The 19,494-nt window shown below is 40.4% G+C and overlaps 1 protein-coding gene across 2 annotated transcripts in view; it reads right to left on the minus strand.

Moving 5' to 3' along the window:
* Positions 1–19,494, minus strand: part of Egfr (epidermal growth factor receptor) — a 261,244-nt gene that overhangs the window by 146,902 nt on the left and 94,848 nt on the right. Inside the window, exon 1 of one of the 2 annotated variants that reach the window (XM_076791256.1) lies at positions 6,836–6,854. The exons of the other annotated variant lie outside the window; for it this stretch is intronic. The gene's annotated coding sequence lies outside the window, so the exon portion shown is untranslated. Of the gene's footprint in view, positions 1–6,835; positions 6,855–19,494 lie in introns of those variants that run through there. 2 annotated transcript variants of the gene reach the window in all.

Consider the following 19,494-nt stretch of genomic DNA (forward strand, 5'->3'; position numbering starts at 1 on the left):
TTACAAGAGCTACTTAAATTTCTAATAACTGGTTAAATGTATTGTAATTTTTCTGTGAAATATTACTAAAATTTCTATTTCTGCTAATTACAATTTCTCAGAATCTGTTTACACGTCACGTAGTGACCTGATTCTTCCAAGTTCCTGCAACAACCCAAGCCGTTTGATCCACTTTTAAGAAAGTCACTAGATTTGAAAGCGTGCGCGGAGATGGTTTTGGACTGCTTGGTAGGTGAGCCGGTTCTGATTGGAGAAAAAGAATGAGAATTACGTGCATAGCGCCGCTCGTAACCCTCGGTCGTGGAATGTCAACGGTAACTACCGTCGTACGTAGGAATAATATCGGTTTCTTTACGGGTCGTTGTAACAGTACAAGGGCCCCGTGGTTTGTTCCCCCCGTAGCGCCGTGAATCGGGCCCCGGAGAATGTCAGGCCGCCGAGCCGGGCCCGTCCTGTGCATATACCTAATACCTACGCGCCGTGCCGTGCCAGATGGAGAAAACAAATAGTGTGATCGCTTAACTGTTCCTTGTCTAAAGTGACTTTCGTTGGGGCACGGCCCGGTCACGTGTTCAAACACTATACGAGAGGGGACTGCTTTTGGAACGGGGTCACGGACCCGCGAGGCTGCGGGGGGATGTTCTGTACAGCGCTGCACGGTTAAATTTACATTATTTACTGGCACGTCTGTCTCCTTTCTTTTCAATTTATTCGTTATCTACTAATTAGATGGCTTCGCTAAGCTCAAAGCAGCAAATGGTGGGAGCAGACTGGGGCTGGAACGTGTAAATTAAACTATCCAGATTTTGTCTATTATTTCATCAATTTACGAATCTCATTCGCGACCAATTGAATCAGCTCGAGAAAAAATCATACGAAGCGGTGGTATGTATCTGAATTCTTAATCTGAAAGTAATCAGGTCACTCTGTCGAATATGTTCGTCCAGCGAAACACTCGGGTAGCTGGGTTTGTTTTACACAGGCACGCCGGACGTTTTATTTACAGTTTGTTAAGCTCGGTAATGTTACGGGCCGCGTACCGGTGAAAAAGCGCTTACACGAAGCATGGATATAACGTGTCGGTGGTTGTTTCACCGTGAGCGCTACGTGAGACTTATGGAAACAGAACGTCAGCTCATTCGTAGTTTTCGTTGAACTCGCGGCTCGCAACCCAAACAGTCTAATGTACGATCGCCATTCACCGCGGCTGCGTTTGATTCGGCTGACGATTTCGTTTCAATTTTTTATTTAACACTATTCCTACCGACACTTCACGTATACCTATTCCTACCGCGACCGCTCAAATGACCGGTCTTTAGCACAACTTATATTTTTTAATATAGAATGAAGATAATAGCCAATTTGACAGTATAAAAATACAGTTTCTTTTATTTAGGATTATATAATGTACATTTTATTCGTTTTCACCGCATTATATTTCGTTTACTATACCCTGTTGGGCCTGATGTTCCCGTAAAAATATTATGAATAGGTGCTCTTCCAGGATTAGACCCTTCTTTTACTCCTTGCCAAACAGTTCCGTCTGCAGCAGTTTCGATTACCTCTTCCTCATTCTCACTATCGGAACTAACTAAAAATCTCCTTCTCCTTCGTCCTCTACGTACGCTCGAAACATTCTCTTCGTCCTGATCGGTGTTCGAGTCGGTCTCAAATAGATCATACGTTTCCACATTGTCATTTTCAATATCAAAAATTTTGTATCATCTTCGGAACACTCTTCATCAATATTATTTATTTTCTCTAATAATAAATTTACACTCTTCGATCGTCTTGACATTTTGGGAATGAATATTCAAGGGATCAAAAATAAAAACTAAAATATAAAAATGTAAATCAAGATGGATAAAAAAATGAACGAAAGATAAAATGTGAAACTTACTACGAAGTATCGTTGGTTTGTTCACTTTTTTGAAAATGACACTTATAACACGTAATACAATATAAAATAAAAGTAGAATAATAATAGAATAAAAATACAAAATAGTAAAAGACTGCCGAATATGCTCCTTGTAACTTTTACGTTTTGATGCTCTCTGTTCAGGTCACAAGACTTTACTGATTTGAATTCGTGAGAAGACGTCCAGGCATCCCCTTCGGCTATGATTTGATTTATTTTACAGTCATAGTAGATAAGACGGTGTAAGAAAATCCGAGGTTCTGGACCGCTTCGGATACCGATCAGGCAAATAAACACCGCGAGGCCGATAGGCGAGCGAGAACTGTAAACACTTTGCAGTGCCGTAAAGCAGTCCCTGGAAGGCACTTTTCGGCTAAAATCATGCCACAACTGCATTACCTTTCGTTTGTAACGACTTTATAGTTTCGGAATTGAGTCTTTGAAAGAATACTATTACAAAAAGATATAAATCGTTCCACCGGTCAAATGTCCGGTCGTGGTAGGTAAGACAGACTACAAATTTTTCTCAGAAAATAAACAATAAAAAAAGAAGTGAATATTGAAAAATGTATTATACGCATGTTTTAGGAAAAGTCGTGAATTTTAAAGGCGATTCAATTACGTTGTATATAGCAAATTCTAATCGAAATTTTAAAAACGGTCATTTGACCGGTCGCGGTAGGAATAGTGTTAAATAAAAGTAGTAACACAAACAAAGGTTTGCATGCCGCACAATCGTTTGGACGAAGCAGTCTCGGTCATCGAAACACAATTTCGCAAGCACGCAATTTCCCCGATCGGTTTTCAAGAACCTCATGAATATCTATTTCTCGCGTTCCCAGAAGCCGCGAAACCGATTCAATCATCGTAGCTAAACCAAATAATTTACCGTCGTGTTCCCATTGGTTAGGGCACGGACTTTCTGCTCGTTGGTTTCGTCGATTTTCCCGGGAACAATTGCATCCGGGGTGAGAATTGAGCTAGCTGCTCGGAACGGTTCGCTGCAGTGTTCACGAAGGAAACGGAGGAACACAGAAGACAGAAATGGTACCGGGAACGGCCAGGCGAAATAAAAGCGAAAATCCGCGTTGAAACGATAAATGGCCGGCCTGTGCGGATCGTTACGGGCCACGTAATTATCGTTGCGGCCGGGCTAACAATGCCAGCGACTGTCAAAGTCGGCGAGTGCAGCTCGCGTTAATTAGTCGACGCCCGCTAAAAGGCCAGCTACGTGCGAAACTCGCCAGCCGTTTGCACCTGAAGGACCTCGGTTCCTCGAACAAAAGGGTAGAGGGGTGCATTGGTTTCGGTGAATATACTAACATTGATAGTTTCATTGAAACCCAGTCGTTTAAGCCTTTGCACTGCTATTTATTTCACAGTTGTAGTGATTCGAATTTTTCTACAAGAAGAAGAAAGTTCATATTTATTGTATGCCTTTGTAATCTCCAATAGTTATATATGTGCATGTAAGAAGAATTTTAGGACACTTATTTTATTTGTAACTCACTAAAATCCTTCAGAAAAGAAATAAATATACATCCAACTCTAATTTCTTTAAATTGCCCCAAAAAATTGTGTTTCAATAATTACAAAAATTTTAAAACGGATCTCGAGTGTTATTTCTGACGCTGCACTCTTGATTAAAAATAGACTTACATCTTACTTTTGAAGTTTTTACATGTTCCCTCATTGAAGAAACTGATGCATCAGTAGAATAAAAGGAAGGAAACAGGTATGCGCAAAAATTGGTGCATTAAAGGTTCGCAATAAAAATTGCCCTCAATGTTTAAGCAGGCGGTAGCAATCGGTACATAGTTGGCAGAAATGAATTTGATTCTCGAGCGAATAAGAAAGCTTCAAATCACCGTCCAACGGGGCAGCCTTCGACAACCTGTAATTAGTTTTTTACGTTCCCGGCTGAAAGATGACAAATAAAAATGTGTAATAAATATCTGTAACGAAAAATAGACCGATACGAATGCGCTGCGACTTAAGGGTTGACGATCGTGGAAGGGTGTCAACAAAAATAATCGGGTTCACATGTACTGCCGGGAGTATTTCCGACCACACGTTTCAGCGAGCGAAGATGCTGCAAGAAAATAGGGGAAGAAACGCGCCGCGGAACCAGCGAACCAACCAGCCATTACAGATCGCGCTAGTCATTACCAACAGAACTTTCGAGTCTTCGGACTGAGCATCTGTCGGCGATAAAACAGTATCCGATCGGTATCCGCTCGTTATTATCTGCTACGAGCTATGTGAACAAGAATGTAGGTATTCGCGTTACGGTCGACTCGTTCTTACGAAAATAAAAGAAGAGCTCAGTGAAATAATCAGGAAAATATGTTTCCAGCTGTCCTTCTTCTCAATTTTCCTCCGATATATTAAATTGGTTTCTTGATTACGCTTTTCCTACGAAGAACCGATATTTGATTTCTGAAAATTTGTTTGTTAATTATCGATTGTTTTGGCAAGGGCAAGGGGCCCTCAATCTCGATATAATCTGCTGTCGATCTCTGTCACTGTTTTCGGCCAGTGACGACAATACGCGTGAAGGAGACATGCGACGTTGTCCGAAAAGGCGTGGTTTGTTGATCGCCGATTTGTTTACGTCCGGAGAAGTGAAATACACTGCCCGGTACCGACGATAGCTGAACAGCAGTGGTCTAGGGTGTACGGAGTTCCTGTATGCCACGAAGACTCTAAAATCCCGGTCTCTCCGCATGGAGCCAAAACTGGTCCAAGAAACGTAGGGTCTGTGCAACAAAAGTCGCGAAACAGTCGCGCCGGCGAGCAACACTTCCGTCTTACGACAGCAGAAAATAGTGGATCGAGGAATCCAGCGACAGCACGGTGCGGGTAGATTGTGCGTTCCCCACGCGTTCAACGATCGATCATGATCGTAAATCAAGAGCCGAACGGAGGTACGCGATTCCGGATCCATAGCGAGAACGAGGTACACGGTATGTACAGAGGACCCGCAGTAGTGTCGCGCGAAAACGAGGTCGATCGTTCGCGCCGCGTGTTCGATAAATTATCGCCGATCGGGAAGAACAGTCCCCGAAACGGCCCCGAGCAATTTACGGGTCAACGGTTGGGCTATGAATCAAATAAATCCTGGAACGTTCGCGGTAAAACCGGGGCCCGACCCGGCCAGGTACGCTTAAAAGCAGCTTTACGAGCCGCGCTCATCCCGAATTAGCATTCCTCGGGATGTTAACGCGCGAAAAAAGCTGCGCCGTGCGCAAACCCACCGGCGCATGGCCGCTCGCGGTATGTGGAAATGTGTTTCAGCGAATTCCTACGGCCAAACCGACGAATTAACCTCTAACTGGCGAGGTAGCTTCACGGTGCATCAAAAACTTTTTCTCTTTGGAGACTTTAATATTTCGACACGAGTCGTCGAGTTCCATTTAGGAAAGATATTCGAGGAAGCCGCTGAAATGTCCTTGGCGATAGAATCTTTATGCAGTTTTGTATATTTTACTGTATGCATGCAAGGTTTGCGCCAATACCGAACGTTCCACAAGTTTGTAATCGTTTATATCTATCGCGATTTATAACTGCATTTTTATGTCGCTAGGTTAACCCTCGGACTTTTGCGAGTTCTAGACCTATAACGGAGTCATGTCTGACCCACGCCCGATATTTCAGAGAAGAAGAGGGAATATAGCGATTTTCATATTTCGAAATAAAAAGAGTCGTCTTAGATCGGAATAAAATTGAACATCTCGAGCTTATCCCTATGGCTACGGGTAGTGTTCCTGATTTCTCAACATTTTTTATTTTTCGAGAAATGAGAAATAAGACTATATTTCTCGTGAATTCTCAGAATTCTCGATATATATATATATTGGGAATTGTTATATATTGGGAAACTTTTACCAAACTTTTATAAAGTGAAACATTACGCTTTTGTTTTGAAATGACTTCTTAGAAAGCATAATGCGTCTAATGTAGAATCAGACAATCTACTTCTTTTTTTCTTGTAACAAAATCTGTAGCCGTAGAAAAATTTATTTCATTTTGTGTGGATGTTGGCTTTATCGTATGCAGAACATCCAAAAGTTGCTGAAGATTGGGTGTCCTTTTTTCAGTGGACTCAAAAATTTGGAATTTCTTCGTTAGAGTCCGGAATTTATTTTCTTCTGCCGCTAAACTCTTGACACTAAATTCTTAAAGGCTATCTGCAATTTTTTTCAGTGATAGTTTGTCATTCTGAGAATCTGTAAGTTTTTCACTATTTTCATAAGAATCATTGTTATATTTTCCAAAAAGTCTGCTTAGAATTTGTTTTGCCATTTTATACATATCTGCCTTGTTAAGTAAAAAAATGTATTTTCTGAATCTTTTTGCAGAGATACTGGATTATGCAGATATTTTATAAGGGATACAACAATCTTATCTCTTCCTTTAGATATTTCTTCTTTAATAACAACAAGAAACTCATTACTCAATTCAGTATTCAGTTTTTCTAAAGTTTTAAATAAGAATTTAAGAGAATTTAAGAATTTATATGTTATAAAATAAATGAAAATCATAAGAATTTTCCTAGATTTAAATTTCTCGAGAAATGAGAAATTATAAAATTTCTCGAGAAATTCTCGAGAAAGAATTCTGAAGAAGGAACACCAGCTACGGGTCACGAATGACCAGTGTCGCCAGATGAGGGGAGGGAACACGAATAGAGGGGAAAAAGTTGTCCTCTCTCTGTTAGCACCTGACTATGCACGACAGAGACGGAACGCGTGACGCGTGCGATTACGGGTTAAATCAATTTATAATTCAGCCGAATTTTTTGGGATCTTTTGTCACGTTTCGGGTTTTATCGACATTTTATAGGACTTGTAAATCACAAGCGTATAACTGTTGTCTGGTGATTAAGTGAATATAAAACAAGCAGTTTGCACTTACCGGTCGTCGCAGCGTCCATCTTGAGGGATCCCCATAAAAATGTGGAAATTCGTCCGATTGCTCCGCAGCGGCGAGAGGACGAAAACGGGTTTCCTTGGGTTTAATCGTGACAGCGTTCCCGAGGACAAATTGCCCACAGTGCGATAGACAATAGGGCTAGAGGCGTGGTACGTGTGTCGCGAGTGAAACACTGAAAATTGCTCCGCCTGGGGTGAAATTAGGCTCTCTCTTGCGCGCAAAAGGCGACGCGTCGTTTGCCGTGTAATTTGTTTATCGGATCGGGAACGAGCGGGCCCTCGAGCAACAACTTGGGAAATTATCTCGGCAATTTATGTGAAATTCGTTATGCGTTACCTTCGGATTTTTTCGAACGATACAGCCCTCGAGCAACGCTCCTCGAGGAAGATACAACCGACTAACACTTAGTTAACCACTCGCCTTGTAATATCGTGTTATCATTCAATTCATCCAACAATCTGGCAATTCTTAAGACGCATTTAAACCAAATGTGCTTGCATAGAATAATTTGCCATTGAACAAACGAATTCACGGATAACATTCTGAAATTTTTTACCGTGTCTAATTGTTTCCGAGATAGTCAATTAAACAGGTTTTTCGGGACGAATCATTGCCCATAATAATATGGGGCAAATATTTCAAGCAAACATGTTGTATATTTTTATTATGTCTTTCATAAATCGAACTGAAATATCCTTCTTTCGTAAATACTAAATTTCCAGACTAAGATAAAGAGAAGAATAATTTTCATTGATAGCTAACAATTCCAAATAAAATATTATTTCAAAATATGGAGTTTCCTCATCGCTGTCACGATCAAAAACAGCCATTTCCACTCAACCTGAAACAATTCACAAGTGTAATACGTTCCAGAAATCATCGCCTCCATCGACCTACACCCCTGGAAAAAGCACACAATCTTAAAAAAATGTGTAAACAGCAGCTCAATAAACCGCGGGCCATAAAACCGTTCGTATCCAGTTCATTTACGCTCCGGTCGAAACGATCGTCTCTCTGATAACAATACCAAATCGAGTATCTGCGCAAAAAAAAAATTACGACCTGAAAGTATTACCGCTGGAAATTACCGTCGCGCGATCGTGCACGATCATCGTCGAGTCTCAATCACCATTGTAAAAAATTAGTTTTTTTCCACATATCGGCTCAGAGGCTTCGCACGGCCAGTGAGAATCTCTTGCGAGTAAAACAGCCGGGGAAAAGAATAATGATTGGGGGTTGCGAGTACGTGTACAAAATTAAATGGAATTCGCGTACTACAATTTTCTGTGATAAAATATCAAATACGTATCATCTTCAGCGATAGCGTATTATGATTCTATGCCCGAATAACGTTCTATTATCTTTGAAAGGATTTTGTGTAACTAGCTATTTTAGGAGAATGTTGATTAAGAGGTTCTGTATAACCCTTTGTGGACGAATGACGTGCTCATAGCAGTAAAAAGTCTCGAACAATGTCAAATTATTTTTAAATCTGAAAATATATTTTGCTAGTTCGAAAATTGCTGCGTGTTCTTTTTTTTTTTGTATCGATGAGAATTAAGCAAATGTTAATGAATTCCTCGCTTTAAAACTTCGATTTTTGGCATTTTCTCGACAAGATGTACAAAATTAGACAGAGATAAGTTAAAAATGTCTGGGTTGCCATGGTGAAGTTAACCCTCATGCTTTTGTTAATTCGAATTATTCTGGGAGATGTAGTGAAACGAAATGTTGAAAAAATTACCACGCGGACTGGGTAAAGCGTTAAAGAACATCCTCGGAGAGGATACCAGAGAGCGATGCTAGCAATCCAGAGTATTTGGTAGCGCAGAATCGATCGCGTAGAACGGGACTCCCAATTCAAATGAAAATCCCAAGGTTCGAGCACGGGGGTTCGGTCGGACGCGGCATCTGCCGGGATCCAGGATAATTATTTACGTCAGATAGGATCTCGACTGGAGTTTCGCGGCGGGAAACAAAAGAATCCTCCAGAGGGATGGAAGGATACGGAGCCGAGGGGTTGGGGAGACGTAGAAGGGTACAGGGGAGGGGGGAGGAGAATTCCGAGACAAGCTCTCTCTTTCTCTCCGCGTTTCACGTTTCCCTATGGACGACAGCCGACCGCGGCAACTGGGACCTTGGCGGAGCAAGGGTCCTGGCTAAGGATCCTGAGAACCTAGCCCTTCTGCGGTTTTTTCCCCCGATACGGTTAACAGATATGAGACAATGGGTTCGACCGGGCTCTATGATGTTCCGAACTCGAAAGGAACTTTTATGGCCGACGGTGATCGTTATTCTTCATTTCTGATGTTATTACGACGGCATTAAACGTATGTGAAATATAGAGGGTGGCTGACAGGTCGCCGTGTAAAACATCGCCGGTAACATCTAACGACACGCCTCTAAAAATAAAATCGGCATAACAATTGCTCCTTACGTATATTCCTACAAAACATTGTAGATATTAGATCATCGTATAAATCCTCCAAATGATTTCACATTTTTGAAAAATGAAACATAAAAACTTGATCACAAATTTTCTGCACAATTAAATGTAATCTTTTTAAAATGACCACTCGAGGATGAAATACAAACACATCGACCAGTAGTCACTGTTTAAAAATACAGGGTGTCCCGCGGAGCATATCCTACAAGAGGAAATGAGAAAGAAATGTTATTTGAAGTTTGCTCAGAAACGCTTTATCACAAAGTTATAAGCGAATAAAGTTAGAATTGATGACGGCGGATTCTTCGTGTGAAGAATTAAAGGATTAATATCTCCGTTGCTGAAATGCAGCAAAATAAGGAAGAGATTTATTCTGGAATAAGCTCCGTAAAAAATCGATGTCAAGCTGATCGATGTATGCGCCCAAGGACGACATTTTGAAATAATCCAACAAACACGTTCGACCTTTCAATGTTCAGTAAAGTAAAATCCACCGTCATCAATTCTAACTGTATTTGTTTATAACTTTGCGATAAACCGTTTCTGAGCAAACTTCAAATAACATTTTCTTCTTATTTCCACTTGTAGGATATGCTCCCCTTTGTCCATTAAAACCCGGGACACCCTGTATAAAAGAAAGTTCGTATTCCATGCTTGTGCAGAAAAATTCAGGTAGAAAATTGTTGGACACCCGGTACGTGAGGAGTGGACGCAACTATTTCGCCAGAACGGAACGATAATTCCCGCTCGCACATTATTATTACCTGGCTTAATGAAATACTAGCCTGTAACCGAGCATTCTGGCCGCGCGTTTATTTAGTGGACGAAATGATACGTCCTCGCACGCGAATAATGAAGAATTATTCACGGAAGGGCGCTTTTATACCGCGCGTAAAGTCGCGACGCGGTGCGGCGCGCAGTTGTAAAACCTTCGGCAAGGAGCCCAGCCGGAATAAACGCACGCAGCGGAGCAGACGTTGTAAACAATGTTGCTACAAACGAGCTTGATAATTGAGGCGGTTCTTCGCTCGCATGCCCGATACACGTGTACCGTTCGGCCGCGTCGTAATTCCTTGACTACGCGATGAAGCGACGGGACGGTGTCCGCACCGAAATTGCCTGGTTCGTTGTAAACTTGTCGATTTTGATTTAAACTCCGACCCCCCCCCCCTCCCCCGTTTGAAAAGCGGACGGAAACGCTTACGGGAATTCGTTTGCTTGTCTATACGTTTGATGATTGAAACGTTTTGATCGAGCGTTGTGTTGTCCGCAAACTGATTGGACACGGTTGATTTTTAGGATTTCAGTTGTAGAAATGGGAATTCAACGAAAATTTCTTTACCTTCGTCGGGGATCTAGTTTTTAAACAAAAAAGTTCCTTACGCCTTGCCTTACAATTTCATTTCAAAGCAAAATAAGAATTCTTGTATTTATGAATTGAAATTTTGGAGTTAATTCCGCGATGATAAAATAGTGTCTGTAACGTATCGGTGTCGTTTGAAAATGCAAATGTAGCAACGAATAAAAATGGTGTAAAGTGGAAATGGAGTAAAACACATGGAATAACATTTTCATTAACATTGGAGAATTGGTGTTGCCGGTTGCAATTGACCAGTTCTCCTTTTGATTCCGCAAAGCGTCTCGATGACGCTAGGCCCGATAACCGATGCGCTCTTATCAGCAGCGGACCAGCTACACTGTCGCGGAAAGAGTATCGACATGCTAAGTGAGAGTGCGTCGATTCCGGAATATCCAGTATTTCCAGTATCGACTGTTGGCGCCGCGCGATCGATTATAAATTCCAAACACGGCGACGCGATTATATAAGACCTGTGATCGCTTAATTACTCTAATGTTCAAAGCGCGGAGAGTAATGGAACGTTTGTTATTGCGACAGCCGAGTGACAGGATGCAGGTCGTTTATTCAAATAGGACGGTTCGCCGTAATTATGGTGGTTCGACGATTTTTTTTTTTTTATACTTGGAAGACAAATGTTTTGTATATTTCATACCGTCGCGTCGTAAATTCCAGCCTTCGGTGTACCGTGCAAAAAGACTCGTGTTCTCGAATCGTGCAAGGCGTCGCTAATTTGCGACAGACATCGTAGTGTCCTGTTAATTTAATGTTTTTAGCATTTTTAAATTTGTTTGAATGAATTTTAATAATTTCCTGTCTTCTAGATCGGTGTCTATGAAATATTTGTTGAATCGTTGTGTATGAAATTGTTCCAAAAGATAAAGATCAGGTCAGAGATATTAAAATGTGTGCTTGCGTGTTTCTTGAAATACGGAAATGCCAGTGCAAACTGAAATGTGGACACTGTCTTTTCACTTTCGAGACAACGCTCTCTCTCCCCTATACTTAATATGTTTAATTTCAAGAAATCAGCCTAATTAATGAACCACCTGTTATGGGAACACAAAGATATCGCAACGATCTGCAATAACTGCAAAAGCATATCCGCATCGACCCGATCAACCGGTTTCCCAGATAGCTTCGCATTTTCTATTCGATCTCTGTAAAAAAGCAAATTGAGAAAACTCACGTCTTCGAGTCTCTTGCTCCAGAACGTTTCGCAAGTGCCTTAATAGATGAAGGTACGGGCTTTTAATGTGCTCGCTCGGGTTTCGTACTTTAACCAAGTCTAATTAACCGTTTGAGCAAGCCGCTGCACAGACGAAACATTTAATAAACTACCTCGGAACCCCTTTATACGCAACATTAATCGCAATGTTAGTAACTTGCATCGACAAATTGATCAGACAATAGCGCCATCTACGCGACCTGATGGAATTGATATCAGCTCGTTTAACACTTTCACTGCCAAACTAGAAACCTCAAAAATTCCATAAAATCAGAGTAAGTTATTTAATGAAATAAAAATTGAAAATAATTAAATACAGTGACTCACGAAAGTATTTGAACAGTTACCATGAAATACTTTATTTATTATAATAAGTATATTATACAATACTTACAGAAATATTATTAACATTGTAAATAGGTATTACTCGCTAGATTATACAGGTCAAGTTTCAAATGAATCGAAACATGTATACAATAGTTATGAATTATTTCTCACAAACATAAACTTTGCTAATGCCACAAAAGTATTTGAACACACAGAAATGAGTTCTAAGAATGAATGAGAACAAAGTTTTTCAGGCACTGAATATAAACATTCACTGTTGGTAGTTGTTCTATGTGCGTCAGTCATAGTCTAGCATTCATGGTGAAATATTATGAAATATAAAACGAGAAATAAATACTGAAAAATACAATATATACATACTTGAAGAAAAAGTCGTAAAGATAAATAGCGATGTGATCATGTTGTATGTACGAAATTGCAAAAGTTTGAAAAGGTTAATTTGACCGGCCATGGAATTGTAAAAAACAAGTACCGTTCAGGCCGTCCATAAAAATTAGCGGAAAGATAAGGAAGAGCTTTGATCGGTGAAATAAAAAAAATCCAAAGATTTCTGCCACACAACTTGCAACGATAGTTAGAGATTACTTCAAGGAAGATGTAAATCCAGAATTATGTAGAAGAGTGCTACGTGAAAATGATGATCATGCCAGGGTTCCTAGAAAGAAGCCGTACACTAGTGATATTAATTAGAAAAAGAGATTAAAATTCGCCAAGGAATTTATTAGTAAAAATAATGCATTCTGGAATAAAGTAATCTTTTCAGATGCATCGAAATTTAACGTTTTTGGATCGGATGGACGCAGTTTTGTTTGAAGACAAGCAAATACTGAAATGGAAGCGACAAACTCGCGTGCTACGGTAAAACATGGGGGTGGTTCAATTATGATCTGGGGGTGCAAGTCAGCAGGCGGTACCGGAAATTTGGTCTTCATAGAAGGAATAATGGATAAATACAAATATCTGAACATTTTACATGAAAATTTAAAAGAAAGTGCAAGAAAATTCGGTATGTACGAACACTTTTACTTTCAGCAGGATAATGATCCTAAACACACCGCAGGAATAGTTAAGGAATGGATCATATACAATACCCCCCACATGTTGGTCACACCACCACAAAGCCCCGATATTAACCCGATTGAACATCTATGGGCAATAATAGGAAAAGGATTAAAAAAATGTAATATATCATCCATGGCAAGTTTAAAAGAAAAAATACTCGAAGTGTGGAATTCTATATCTCCGAATGTTACAGAAATGTTAGTAAACAGTATGCATGCTCGCTTACGACATGTTATTCGTGCCAAAGGTGGACCTACTAAATATTAAAGCTTTAAAAGTTACCTGTTCAAATACTTTTGTGGCATCAGCAAAGTTTATGTTTGTAAGAAATAATTCATAACTATTGTATACATATTTCGATTCACTTGAAACTTGACCTGTATAATCTAGCGAGTAATACCTTTTTACAATGTTAATAATATTTCTGTAAGTATTGTATAATATACTTATTATAATAAATAAAGCATTTCATGGTAAGTGTTCAAATACTTTCGTGAGTCACTGTATATGATATTGAGTAGTCCTCCAACTTTCTTGCATTTTACAGATCCTAACCAAATTTGGTACAATGAATATATTAACCTAAAAATTCATTTTAAAACTTGGACAGATAATTCCGTCATCCACATATGGGTGACGTGGCGGTCAATGTGTTAATGGAGTTTAAATGTTCATGGAAGTTATACTTTCTCGTAATTATGGTATTTGAAACTTTTGGATATTACAAGAGTTAACAAATGATTTTTACGTAAATCTATTGACTATATCTTTGTAATATGTACATTTCGATTTTGTGTAATTTTCACTATTTACTATTTTATTTTATTAATGTGAATAACTGTATTTTCGATCGATGGAAAAACTTTTCTGGTGAACAGCGCTGGTTGCCAGAGGAGAAGAGAGCAACCGTTTGGCCGCACGTAGAACAGTGGACCGTTTGAGGGCACTTAAAACTCGCGGAGGCGTCGACAGGAGGACGTTTCGGGGCACGAGGGGCCCGGTCGAAAAGTCGGGGCCCGTGTCCCGAACAAAAGAGAGCGGCGTTTCTCGCTTCTACGCGGCAACCACGGGAAGAGGGAGGTCCTGCGGCTCTCAGCGTGTGGCGTTGTATCCCCGGGTTGTAAAACAACTTGTAAAACGTGCGGCCGAGATGCGTTCTGTCAGCTCCGGTTCGGTGCCGTCGGCTATCTACAAGGCAAATCTACGCCGTACCCGGCGAAACGGACGCTGGGTCAGCCGGACACCAATCCGAGTTATGACGCGAATCTCGCGCGACCATGATTTATGCGAAATATCGACCACTATGGCGACAGGTGGCCGAAAGAATTGCCTTTTCTTAGCCGAAAACTGATCCTTGGCCACTGGCTCCGTTTTATGCGAATCTTCTACTGTAACCGAGTTACAGCAAAGTCGATTCTTTTTGCGACACATAGAAAATACTTAAAAACAAGATTAATCTAATTTCCAATATTCCTCTCAATCTTCTTTTTATTTCAAAATAAAAAATTATTGTATTCGTCAAAATATTATACAAATTTGAACATTAGACGGAAGAAGGTAAAAATTTTAAGAGACCGATAAGCAAGACACGAATCGTACCAAAGCATCCCTAACTGTGCAAATGTCCGATATATCCGCTTTCCGAAAGACGATTAAACAACTGGAAGTTCAAGTTTCGGCGAGTCGATCGATCCTCTTAATGTTGCGCCACATGCATGCGCTTCGCATTAAGTTATTGCAACCTGATCACTCTACCATGTTAAGGAAGCATGAAGTATATGCCTCTTCAAATGCGATTCGCCCAGCTGGATGTTAATTAACCGCCTGGAAGTTGAAGTTTTTTGGCGGGTTATTAATCTTTTTGTCCGGTGTCGTTAGCGGCTTTCGGTTTGAATTATGTCATCGCGGTTAGTCCGCCGTGCGACGGGATTATTTATTGCTTTATATATTCGTACACGAAATTGATATTTGCGAAGCAGAAGGCAAACGGGCTTTAAATGTAACTGAAGCTTCACGCAAAGGAAGTTCGATCTTGTAAAATTCACTTAAATACACAATGATTAAACTGTGGATTTTATGCGTTCATGATAAAACTGAATAGGGGAAATACGAAATCGCGAGGAGGTTGGAAGAATTTTAAAACATCGACGCACTATTAAAGTTCATTTTTATGCCACCTCTGCTTCTCAAAATTGTCCCAGAAAATTTTTATTTTGTATTTGACGAAGCCATTCTTGTCACAAATACACAGACCCGCAGTCTAATAACGAATTTTCACATTTGCGACGAAGCAAGGACCTTCCTGAACGCAGTTTAAAAATTATACTAGAAGACAATGCTCCCCCTCGCCTCTGCTAAGTTATCTGATGCTAAAGGTTGACTGATGAGCACCGATCAATCTTCTTCCCCGTGACTATTCCTCGGTCCGAGTCTCACTTATCGTATTAATATTATTCAAACTCATATTTCACGAAACCCTCCTTCCTCCATAGGCAATCCTTTCCGCGCCGGCGTCCATTTAAAGCCAAACGACTCGGCAACGCTCTACAAAATCGCCGCCGGAAAAATAAATTAAGTGCAGACGCATGTCGCGGCCGGTGGACAGTTTTGCATTTGCATAAATGCTGGCCGCGGCTTACTTTAACGCGAACGTGCTCTATAAACGTGCATATAAATTGATTTCCATCGTCGTGCTTCCCAAATCCCTCGTTTTCGATCTCTTGCGCAAACGAGTTCTGCAAACTCGATCGCAGTTAACACTCTGATTATCATTAGACCTGTTGAAGTCTACTGAGCTGTTCTATTTTTGCCAAAGCACTGATTCTAAGCTGGCTAAGATACAAATTTTTTTCTGTAGGAATGTTCATTCATATTGTCAGTATTTTTATTAAAATAATCTGAAGGATTAATAATTCTTAATGTAGTTTTCAATGGTTTTGGTACATGGAATATTGAAACGGAAAGGATCTACATACAGTGGGTGTAGAAAGTATTCGTACACCAATAAATTTGACACAAAAGTTCGTAAAACTGTTGTTTACTAATTATTTTTTTATGAACAATCAGTATTAACATATTCTAGAATATCTATAGGATAGATGCAGTGCAGAAAAAAAGGATTTACTTGTATAACTTACAAAATTAACAAGAAAAAACACAAAATCGACAGAAATACACAAGCAATAACTATTCGTACAGTTCTCAATTTGAACTGCTTACAGGAGTATTTATAATGTAAACATACAATATCGATGATCGTGGACCGTCGATCATGGTCCTTCGTGGATTGTCAGTATGTTTGTCAACATTGGTGATATCAGTAGCATTGAAAATTTCGTAGTATTGTCACTTACAGTTTAGAAATGGGACGAAAGCGTGCGGAAACTACAATAGCAGGAAGAAAAATTATTGTTAATTTGCATAATCAATGTAAAAGTTTGGCAGAGATTTCACGCATTGTAAGTAGAACTCGATCTACGATACAAAGTATAATTGATAGGTACGGGCTTCGAAAAACACTGAAAAATAACGCAAGAAGTGGACGTCCAAGGAAATTTAATGATCATACTGGCCGAGTTATTATTCAAACGGTAAAACAAAATCCAAAAATAAGTGCAATAAAAATAGTTGAACACCTTAAAAATAATTTAAATACGGATATATCTGTCAGTACTGTGCGTAGCTTTTTACGAAATCAAGGATATCATGGTCGGGTAGCCCGTATAAAATATTTCGTAAGCGAAACGAACAGAAAGAAAAGATTACTATTCGCAAATAATAATGTCGCTACGCCAATGGAGTACTGGAATAGAGTGATTTTCACAGATGAAAGAAAATTCAACATTTTTGGATCAGATGGACACTGTACTGTTTGGAGAAAAAAAAAATACAGAATTGAATCCAGAAAACTTACGGCCTACAGTGAAACACGGTGGAGGTTCCGTAACTGTTTGGGGCTGCATGAGTGCAGCTGGTGTTGGCACATTGCAATTTATCGACGGAATAATGAACCACAGGGTTTACGTTGACATTTTAAAGTGCAATCTTCTTTTCAGTGCAGAAAAAATGGGCATTAAAGATAATTTCGTTTTCATGCAAGATAATGATCCCAAGCACACTGCGTACAATACCAGAATGTGGATACTACATAATACCCCCGCGTGCTGGAAACTCCTCCGCAATCTCCCGACATCAACCCCATAGAACACTTGTGGGATTACTTGGACCGTCAGATCAAAAAACATGAAATTTCCGCAAAAGAAGACCTAAAAAATGCTCTCATAGAGGAGTGGAACAAAATCCCGCCACACGTAACATCGAATTTAGTTAATTCGATGCTTAAAAGGATTGCAGCAATTATAAACTCAAAAGGATATCCTACAAAGTATTAATTAATTCTTTTATTTAATTGTCTAATGTTAAATTAATTTAAATTGCATTTGTTTCGTCAATTTCTGGGAACTTAAGAACTGTACGAATAGTTATCGCTTGTGTATTTCCGTCGATTTTGTGTTTTTTCTTGTTAATTTTGTAAGTTATACAAGTAAATCATTTTTTTCAGCACTGCATCTATTCTATAGATATTTTAGAATATGTTAATACTCATTGTTTATAACAAAATAATTAGTTAATAACAGTTTTACGAACTTTTGTGTCAAATTTATTAGTGTACGAATACTTTCTAGACCCACTGTAGGTTCGTAGAAAAGTATGTACAACTCGCTAAATCTATTAATAAGCGGATTAGATAAATCTCTGGGTTTAATTTTTCAGGACTAGCCCGCAAGAATGTGGATTAGCATAAGTCCGGGTCCACAATAAATTTTCGTCGAAAATCGGGCCCACGGTTTAATGGTAAGTCATAATTTATAATCGTTATGCATCTCGCCGGGACGATCGAGAGGGAGGGGGAGAGGGATAGGGAGAGGGAAAGAGAGAGATTCCGGGCATGGGGAGAGAGCCACCCTTCGAGATCCCATCGGAATCCCCGTACAGATTCCCCGGCGGAGACAAGTCACCTACCGAACTACTCTCCGTGGAAAAAGGGGGAAAAACGATACCGATCCTTCCGCCATTCGGGGCCCCGATAGGGCCCCGGATAATTCGTTAAAATGGAATCGCGTCAATCTGGGCCTGACACGTGTATATCCCCCTGTTAATCTACCCTCCCGATCTAGGAGGCCATTACACAAGCAAACGAACCAACCTATCTCGAGGACGCGGGGCCCCGTTCCGGGGGCCCACGGAGTATATTATGTATATACGCAGGCATATTCGGCGCGGCCCGTTCCACGAACGCTGTTCTCGCGCGACCACCACCACCACCACCGGGCCCCCCGGCCCCCACCGGGACCCGTTTTGTTTTTAAGTGCCGGTTTTTCGGGCCCGCTAACGAACACCGATGGTTATCTTCTCGGGGCCCCGGTGCATTACCGTCCTTCCTTGAGGTCAGGCCCCGGCCTGCGCTGCGGTCGAGAGCCTCGGACGCGTGAACTCACCTGAAACAAAAAGAACCGGGGGAACGGATTTTAGTCGGCGAATAATCGCGGATACCTTTGGCCTAATTTAATTGGTTGTTAGCAAGCTCGTTTTAGGGGCCGTGCGCGATTGCGAGAGATAACCGGCAAGGTCTTGCTGTTGCCCGGTGAAACAGGCGAACAGGATCTTATTAACCTTACCGGATCAACACGCTTCAACTCAACCTTCCCACATGGACACTGTCATAATACTGTTCGCCTTTTTATCTTTTTTTTTTTCTTTATAATTTCACACAATAGAAATGAAAATTTAAGTCCAATTCTGGTCCGGGGTGCGAGTTTCATACTATCAATGTAATGTCCATATTTATAAATAAATTTTTGCCATATTTGTCTGCTTTCCAATCGAAGCACAAATAGAATAAAGCTGCACTGGAATTTCTCTGGGGCGATTCCGCAACAACAGGTACCTGTTTAACGTAACGAAATGATTAATCGCGATAATAAAACCAGCAAGATTAAAAAGACGTTTTCATTGAAATATTGTCTAATTAAATGCAGGTTGCAACGTCCTGGTAACTCGAACGACCCGCGATTGTTACACATCGATCGGCGACCCATTCTCTCCGGTGCCCACAGGTAACATTAACATTTATATTAACCTTTCATTCATCTGCCCACTAACTTTTGGAACATTCGTTTTCTGTCCCACCCATCGGTCTC

This window comes from Halictus rubicundus, chromosome 7 (assembly GCF_050948215.1).
Source record: "Halictus rubicundus isolate RS-2024b chromosome 7, iyHalRubi1_principal, whole genome shotgun sequence".
In the NCBI taxonomy this organism is placed as follows: domain Eukaryota; kingdom Metazoa; phylum Arthropoda; class Insecta; order Hymenoptera; family Halictidae; genus Halictus; species Halictus rubicundus.